This window comes from Anomalospiza imberbis, chromosome Z (assembly GCF_031753505.1).
Source record: "Anomalospiza imberbis isolate Cuckoo-Finch-1a 21T00152 chromosome Z, ASM3175350v1, whole genome shotgun sequence".
NCBI lineage: Eukaryota > Metazoa > Chordata > Aves > Passeriformes > Viduidae > Anomalospiza > Anomalospiza imberbis.
The window spans coordinates 71,523,495-71,530,375 of NC_089721.1; the positions used below are offsets into that span (position 1 = coordinate 71,523,495).

Genomic DNA, 6,881 nt, shown 5'->3' on the forward strand with positions numbered 1-6,881 from the left:
GCCAGCGCTGCAGAGGAGCCTCAGCTGGGCAGGGCAGAGGGGCAGGATCCCCTCCCTGGCCCGGTGCCACTCCCTTCCATGTGCTCCCCAGGATACCAGGATATATATGTCTACATATATATATAAAGAGAGAGATTAGATAGAGATAGAGATGAGATAGAGAGAGATGGGTGTAGATACCGGTTTATCTTGGCTTGCACACAGTAGGCCGCTAAATCTCAGGCCCTTCCTGACTCTGGCGTCACTTTGAAGCCTAATTATCTTTCATGTACTTGTAATTACGCCACGTGTGGAACAGATTCCAAGTCTCTCCTTAATTAATAATGAACTTGGTGTTTTCATTTGCCTGGGACAAAGGTTATGAAATCGACGAGGAGGATCCACATCCCGGAGAGCATGGCCAGGTCTGCAGGCTGCCCCAGCACTGCCAAAGCCCCTCGTCCTCTTGGCCAGGTGATTTCAGCTACGAATGATTTGCTGCTGTTCACAGCACTACAGTATTAATTCAAAAGGACCAGGAGTTGTAAGAAAACCACATTTTTTTAAACTGTAATCTCATCTCCGCGCAGTAAACTGCATCAGTTTAGTCTCTCACGAATGATAATAATTTTCTTGTTAAGTCCAAGATACTATGAAATGGAAATTTTATATCTAAAAACCTTTCATACAGAGAAATCTGGATAAATACCCACCACTGCTTGGTTCTGTCCCTCTTTCCCATTTTCATTACCATATCCAGATGCCTCTTGAATGTTTCTAGGGATTGAAAATTCATAGCATTCTCGTTACAGTTCTTGGTCACTGTCACTGTGCAAATGTGTTTTATTTAATTATTTATTAAATGAATTACTCTTTGGGTTTTAACAAAACCATTTTTGTTCCTGTATAAGTTCATATTTGACCACTGAGCAGTGAATATTTGGTGTCCCTACTGCCATTCAGAAATAAAAAAAAAAAAAAAATAAAAAAAAAAAAAAAAAAAAAAAAAAAAAAAACCAGAAGAGGAAAACCAGAGAGAAAATAGAGAAAGGAGAGACAAGGGAGAAGAGAGGAAAAGACTGTCAAAAACATTCACTGAAGTTATTAAAGACCTAGAAGAAAAATAAGATTTTCAACTAGTTGAGCTTGTTTCAAGGACCTGAAAAGTGGGGAAGACCACGAAAGGCAAGTCTGAGTAACTCTAAGCAAACATGTCCCTGAAGATTTGTTTCTCTCTGTGACAACATGTAGCTGCAAAAGATTTATTCCCAGTCTTTATTCCCTCAGGATGCTGGGCTCTGATCCTCCCTGCTTCCCCTGGTTTGCCAAACGTGTCGCATTTGGCTGGCTCCCCACTGAGTTACAATTTAACCCAGTGTCCTGAGGCAGGCCTGAACTGAATAAAGAGGAATTCTTGATAGTGTTCTGTTTCTGGTTAGTTTAATACAGAAATAAAGGAAAAGTGGTAACGTGGCAGTGGAAAGGAGAAAGAGAAAAATAAAAAAAAAAAAAAAATCAAGAGTGTTTGCTGCAAGTGTGGGGCAAAGATGAAAGAAATCCATCACAGGTTTAGTCTCAGGAATTATTACTATTTCATCTAAAAGATAAATATTAATTACCAGCAGAATGAGTGATAGCTAAGGTTATAGGAAATTCATAAATTATATTAAAAATCTGCATAAATGTGTTTGAAAGAAGAATGGAGTAAATAAGAAGATGAAGTAAATTTCAGATGCCAAGTTTTGTGTGTATGGTACAATTCTGTATGTTTTGCATTATCTTTTTTTAAATTATTTTTTATCTTAAACCCACAAACTTTAGTGTCAACCTCAGAAGTTCTAACAAGGAAAATTAAAAGCCTAAATTAATAGAGCAACACTGAAAAATTACTTAGCTCTTATTAAGTGATATTATGATTAAGTCAAACAATATTTCTTTAAATATAAATAAAAGAAGTATTTATATAGTTTAGAAATATTTATATAGGTTTTTGGTGACAGAAATTTTATAAACATTGTGTAAGAAGCTTTCAGCCTGACAAGATCTGCAGGCTAAATTTTTATTTCAGTGTTGGATGCTTTTGTGAATTTCTGAAACCTTCTCAAAGTGACACAAACAACTGATATTCCAGGATACATAATACATAACAGAGGTGCATGTTATACTTAACCACTTTATTTTTACAATAGCTTAATAGCTGGAGTGACTTAGAATGGTTATTTGGGTTTTAAATTTTGAAAATTTCCATTCCAAAATACTTATTCTGGAATGACATGCCAGACATTGAAACACCTCTTATTTTCTTTTCCTTTTTTCTCCGGTTGGTTTAAAAATATGGAATATTGGAGAAATAAAAAACATGGTGCCTAATTAATCTACAAGTTATTTATTAACTAGATATTTAAATTAAAATATAGTTAATTGTGGTGAAGGTCTAAGAGCAGGACTTGACAAGAGTTAATATGAATCAAATTGAAAGAAAGCTATTTGATATTTTCATGTGGTTCGAAAAAAGTCATCTGGGCAAATAAATTTCTTGGATTGCTGCAGGAAGATATTTCTGAAATTATTTTCTAATCTCAGAGAAGAGGGCATTTTAGTTATGGGAGATTGTAGAAATTAATAAAATCACATTCAGATGTGTGAAGGGACAGAGATCAGGCAGGGCCATGGCAAATGCAATTAAACTCTCAGGTACAATATTTGTTGAAAAAGCACGAATTTCAGTGAGGATATAAAAGGATACTTCTCTCTGATTCAGTCAAATTCCCACAAATTTCAGAAGAAGGAGAGGAAAAAAAAACAAAAGAGGAAAAGAAAGATCGGGAAGGATGGAGAGTCACTCCCTAAAACTTCCAGGGTTCTTGTACCAGTGATTCTCTTGATGTTAATAAGATCATTTGTGTCATGCACCACCATGAATCCAATGGGATTATAAGGGATTAACATGTAAAAATGAGAGTGCCAAATTAGCTATTTCTCAAATTCAAGAGAAAAAATATTTTAGGAAAAGGAATCTAGAGTCCCAATACACAATTAGCATTAATTAAAACTATGCAGTGCTTACATGGCTGATGCAAGTTTATGAGACCAATCTAAATATTTCCATTGAATTGATTTCCAGGGAAAAGATATTCATTAAATATTATATTTTTCAAGTTTCTTTCATACCTGCAAGATCCCTGCAGTTTAAAGTGTTCCAGTGTGTGGCAACCTGATTATTTTCCAACAGGAGGCCAATGGGCTTCACATGTCCAGCTTCAGAAAATATTAAAGAAATCCAGGCATTTTTCCATGTAGTCTAATTATGAGGAAATATATTGAAGAATATATTTTTTTCCAAGACTTTTTGATATTTTCACAGTAAACGAAATACTAATATAGGTGAGAAATCAAACATCTTTTTTTGTAAGAAGAATCCAAATACCCTAATTTTCTATATTTTTCCAGAGGGAGTAACTTTTGGAAATAAACAAGATCTACAAAATAGTCCACATTGCAAAAGATAAACTAATGCAGTATGTCATAATGCCACAAAAATTTGGGGAAAGCTCTAGATTTTAGGAGTGCTGCTAATGAAACCTGACTGCTACAGTAAAAGTGGAGTTCCAAAACTATCCTGTGTATACAATAGATACTCACAAGTGTAAATTATGCATTTGTTTTATATATAATTCAAATTTCAGTTAGATTTTATAATTAATCTCTGTAAATGACATATATATTTCATATAGCACAGCACCAGAGTGTTATCTTCCAGAAATACAGTCCCAAAACCAGCAGCAAGTGCACAGTCAAAATACCAAGAAAAAGCTATTACTATTAGAATCTGTGTAATTAAGCTTGGCACAGCTGCCTAACAATATGCATGCCATAAAATATAGGAGTGGGAAACACAGCAGTGTGATATTTTGGTGCAAAATCACCAAATATGTGCTGTAAAAGTACATTTTTAGGGGCACTTTGGTTGTATTTTCAACTCTTCAGGCTCCACTGAAAAATATTTTGGGTTCCCAGTGTAAGAAAGATGTAGATAAATTGGTGTGCATTCAGCAAAATATTTAGGCAATCGAGAACTTGCTATGTGAGGAGAGGCTGCAGGAAGTAGATTTTGTTTTGAAATGGAGGGAAAAAATGTGTGGAGAGTTAGCATCATCTTCCTAATGCCTGTGAGAAAAAAGAGGCTTTTTACTGACATGATTTCTGATGGGAAATACAGAAAAGAGAAAAAAAAAAAAAATGAGGACAATCAGTGTTGCCAAGACAGGTTGTTTCAAGACTCTGGTAGCCAAACCCCAAGGGAAATAGGTGTGAATTCTGTGCTGACCCTGCTTTGATGGGGTTTTGGACTAAAAAACCTCCTGAGGTCCATTCCATCCATGAGAAGAGTGGTGAGGAAGGTGAGGAGGATTTAACTCTGCATCAGTGCCAGAGTTTAGGCATTGGCACACTTTTGTCAAAAGTCCTGAGTATGAAGCACAGAGAAGTGTGTGGGGTTGAGTAAGGAAGGCACTCTATTTTTATCTGGTGACTGATGATGATATTAGTTAGCGCTCATTTTGCAATATGTAAAGCCATGGTCACAAGTGAAAAGTTCAGATAAAGACCAGAAGAATTTAAAGTAATGTGAAGAAAAGTCAGTCCTAAGTCTGCTGTTTCTAAATGGCTGGAACAAAAACAGCTTACCTGGGAAGAATTAAACTTAACTCATATCCTCCCTACAAATAAGGCTTGAAATCCATTAAAATTTAACTTTTTAGATAAATTCTCTGGATTGAGAATGGTCTGTTGTTCAGTTGGAATGCAAAATCCAATAATGATTTCTTAAAAAAAAAAAAAAAAATATATATATATTCTTTTTTTACTGGATCTAAGCCAAGATAGAAGAACTCTCCTTTGAGGCCCCAAAACTCTAATTTCCTTGGAGACATAAATCCTAGCAGTGCTGTATAATCTAGAGGGAGCAAGTGTTTTTGTTTTGCAATACAGGCCTGTCCCTAAGTTAAATCTCAATTAATTTGCTGAAATAGGCTGTAAACACCAATACTTTATCTTAATTTTTTATTTGAGGCATAGATGGACTGGATTAATTCAGACTGCATTTACAATACTGAGGTCCTCCTTCACTCATTAGAAAACCCTAAATAAATGACTCTTTCTCTTAATTAAGTGGTTAAACATCTGTGTAGGTGAACTCTAGTGCAGTTATCTCAAAATGAGATCCTGCACTCCCTGTGCTGTAAATTTTTTTTTTTTTTTTTTTTTTTTTTTCTGGTAGCTTTGAGTCCTGCCTTGCAAACCCAAGATCCTTGTACACACAGCATTGTATAAAATATGGTCTGCAATTAGGCAACATATGGCACCAAAGAAAAATTATATATTTTCCTTCAACTAACAGCAAATAAATAATAAAAAAATAAAGAACAAACTGGTAGAGCATGGTTGTTTTCTAGCAGTTTAAGAATTCAGAGAAAATGACAAAGAAGCATCAATAAAACCAGGGTAAAATAACATCTTGTCACTTCCAAATTTGAGCCTGTGTATTTTTGCCTAGAACTTACTGTTTCAATTAAGCAGTGTTCCCATTCTTGCATAATTATCTCCATATAAGTTGTCATTTTACTTTCAAGCAGCAGACTGGAGACTACTTAGTTCCTAACTAGAAAGAACAGTTGTGTTTTTAAGTAAACAAAGATATCGAGGACAGAAAACATTCTTATGCTGCCTGCCAAAAACATTATAAATGTACTGGGATTTTTAACAGCCATTCTACTGCAATCACTGATTAAGTGTGCTATCAAATATCACAGACTTACATATTTTTGGGCAAATTCTGCGGATTTCTGTTGCTGACAACTGTAAAGGAGATAAATTAATAAAGATCATACATTGTAATTACGCCATTTCACTGTGTTAATGACATACTAAAGGACTCACTTGCATTTTCTGAATATGTAATCCCCACTAAAACTAAATTAACTGCACTTACACTGGTCTTCACAGATATTTAAAATTTATATGTCAATCAGTGAACACTGTCTTTTTCTTTCTGTATCAGAAATTGCAGGCCACACAAGATACTTTCTACATAATTATTTTCATTTTTGTAGTGCCATATGGCCAAGGATTCCGCAAAGTTATTTTGCAAGCTACTATCCTCTCCTTGAAGATGGAAAAAAAAAAAAAAATATAAAAGGAGAAAATGGGTATAGAGTGAATCACAAAATCAGAAATTGATAATGTACATTTTGTGCTCAGTGCTTCCAGTGGGGGGGACAAATTCAAACACCTCCAAAAAAGGTAAACCTCTTAGGTTAAGCAGAGAAAATGTCAATATTGTACCCAAATATTGATGCACACATAGTGACTCACAGCTTTTCACAACCTGCAAGACTTTGGTCTGGGGTCAGACTTCAGAAACTTTTATTGTCTTGTGGTGAGGGCAGCAGGAATACGGATATTGCAACACAAAATAAAGCCAACAAAAATGCCTAATTTTGTCATAGAAGTATGACTCACTCTATTTAAGATCACGTTTTCTTGCTAAATAGCCAAATTTTAAAAGGATGGAGGGTAAAGCAAGAGAACCAAGAGAAATGTGACTCATCTACCACAGTTCTGAGAAATTATCAGCTTTTTAACAACCTACATAAGTTGTTAAAAACTGTTTAACACTTACATAAGTGTTTGAGACATAATAAGAAAATTAACATAACAAGAAAATAAAACACTGTCACCTAAAATTATAATACAACACTCAGCTGTTTGAAAATGCTGTCCTAAGTCAATCTGGCCTCAAAATGTTCAGGTATGTGAAAGCATATTTATCACAAGTTGATAAATAAGGGGATGTAAATAAACTTTGAGCTTGCCAGAGGAGAAATTTTGGTAAAATTTGGATA

The 6,881-nt window shown here is 34.8% G+C and overlaps 1 long non-coding RNA gene across 1 annotated transcript; it reads left to right on the forward strand.

The window, feature by feature from the left end:
* Positions 1-374: 374 nt before the first annotated feature.
* Positions 375-1,399, forward strand: LOC137464742 (uncharacterized). Its single transcript, XR_010994396.1, has 2 exons — positions 375-453; positions 1,267-1,399. It is a non-coding gene; the product is annotated as an uncharacterized lncRNA (long non-coding RNA).
* The last annotated feature ends 5,482 nt before the right edge of the window (positions 1,400-6,881 follow it).